We start from the raw sequence: 1,906 nt of genomic DNA, 5'->3' as shown, positions 1-1,906 counted from the left end.
TATTTGCACATCGATGTTCATAGCAGTATTATTCACAGTGGCCAGGACATGGAAGCAACTGAAGTGTCCTATGATTGATGATTGGCTAAAGAAGTGGTGGTACATGTATACGATGGAATATTATTCAGCCATAAGAAGAGACGAAATACTGCCAGTTTGTGACAACATGGTTGGACTTCGTGATAATCATGCAAATTAAAACCACAATGAGGTACCGTCTTATTTCGCTAAGCGAAATAAGCCAGAGAGAAAAAGTGGAAAATCACATGATATCACTTATATGTGGGATATAAACCTAAAAGCAACAAAGGAACAGGACAAACAAACAGAGACTCATGGACATGGAGAATGGACTCGTGGTTACCAGAGGATAGAAGCTTGGGGAGAAGGCAGGAGGTAGACGGGGTAAAGGGGTTCAAATATAGGTTTTAGGGGGAGGGTGAAGCGGGTAAAGGGGATCAAATATATGGTAGCTGAAGGAAACTGGACTTTGGGTGGTCAACAACAATAGAATATACAGATGTTAAATATAATGTATACCTGAAAATTATATAATTGTATTAACCAATGTTACCTAATAAACTTAATAATAATAATAAAAAAATCTCTCGGGTATCAGGTTCATTAGAGGCTTTGCTTGAATCACATCACATCTTCACAGTCACTCCAGGAGCAAGCATTGTTATTATTATTACTATTATTATTTTTGTACAGATGAGGAAATTGAAGCCCAGAAGGTTTCAGTGATGGGCCCCAATTCACAGGTTCGGGTGGCTAGAGTGGAATTGAACCCAGTCTCCCAGACCCCAGAATACATGTCACTGAGAGAAATAAATCTTAACCACAAAGATTTCTTTCATAACAGAGTTGAGGAAAAAAGAAAAACATATGTACAGTAGATGTAGGTTTGAAAACGAGCTATGTTATTAAATTACCACTTGATCTTGAACAATAGGCTAGCTTATGAGTCAGTTTCTTTATCTAGAAAATGGAGATAACAGCTACAATATTGCTCGGGATTGGGGAAAACTCAATGAGATAATATATGAGAAAACTCAGCCCTGTACAAGCCACTGGTACTATTTATTCACATATACTATAAATAGTATATGACATTTATGGAATTTATCATAAATTATAGAACTTAGGTTTGGGTTTGGTTATCCTAATTAGAAACTGATCTAATTTTAAATCATACTCCCAGAATATAAATGCAAAAAACTTTTGAGAGGAAAATAAAATGGTGTAAATGATAGAGGCTCTGTTCATCTCTCTGGCGACCAAATCAAAGTTGTGATGGAAACAAGGAGCAGCAGCAAGGAAAAATCGCCTGGGATCTTGATGAATAAACCATATAACTAGAGAGAAATCCAAGAAATCACCCTGCAAAGGCTGATGGAAGGACTGGGAGAGGACACAGTGCTGCCTGGTCTCCAGCAGCTGAGTAAGATGGACGCTGTGGCAGCGGCAGAAGCCTCTTAAAGGGGCCCTGACCGTGAGCAGATATTTGCAGTGACGGACCTGCTCGCTTTGAGTACTAGAGCCGATTCAGCTCATGCAGGGGGCACCAGGGACTTATAGGGAGACATTGTTGGAGTGAGGGCCGAGGGGAGACTAGCTCTGTACAAAATTGCTGGAAGTATCCATTGTTCCCCGTTGAGCCCTCCCCTCTACCAGTACACCAGACACAGCTCAGCCATAGCTGTGATGTCATCAAACTGGATAATAGAGGTCGCTCTTCACAGAGCATACCCTGAAACCCCGCCTCCCCCAACTTGCGGCCCCACCCAAGCCACATCCAGGTATATCCTCAGCAAGTCAGGTGCTCCTTGCTGAGCAGTGCCTATACTCACACTGGAGGCAGCTGGCCTTGGTTTCTGGTATGAGACAACTATAAGCATAGCAT

The sequence above is a fragment of the Pteropus alecto genome, unplaced genomic scaffold (assembly GCF_000325575.1).
Source record: "Pteropus alecto unplaced genomic scaffold, ASM32557v1 scaffold22, whole genome shotgun sequence".
Taxonomy (NCBI): domain Eukaryota; kingdom Metazoa; phylum Chordata; class Mammalia; order Chiroptera; family Pteropodidae; genus Pteropus; species Pteropus alecto.
The sequence above is the reverse complement of the archived record's forward strand: the minus strand, read 5'-3'. Positions refer to the sequence as shown.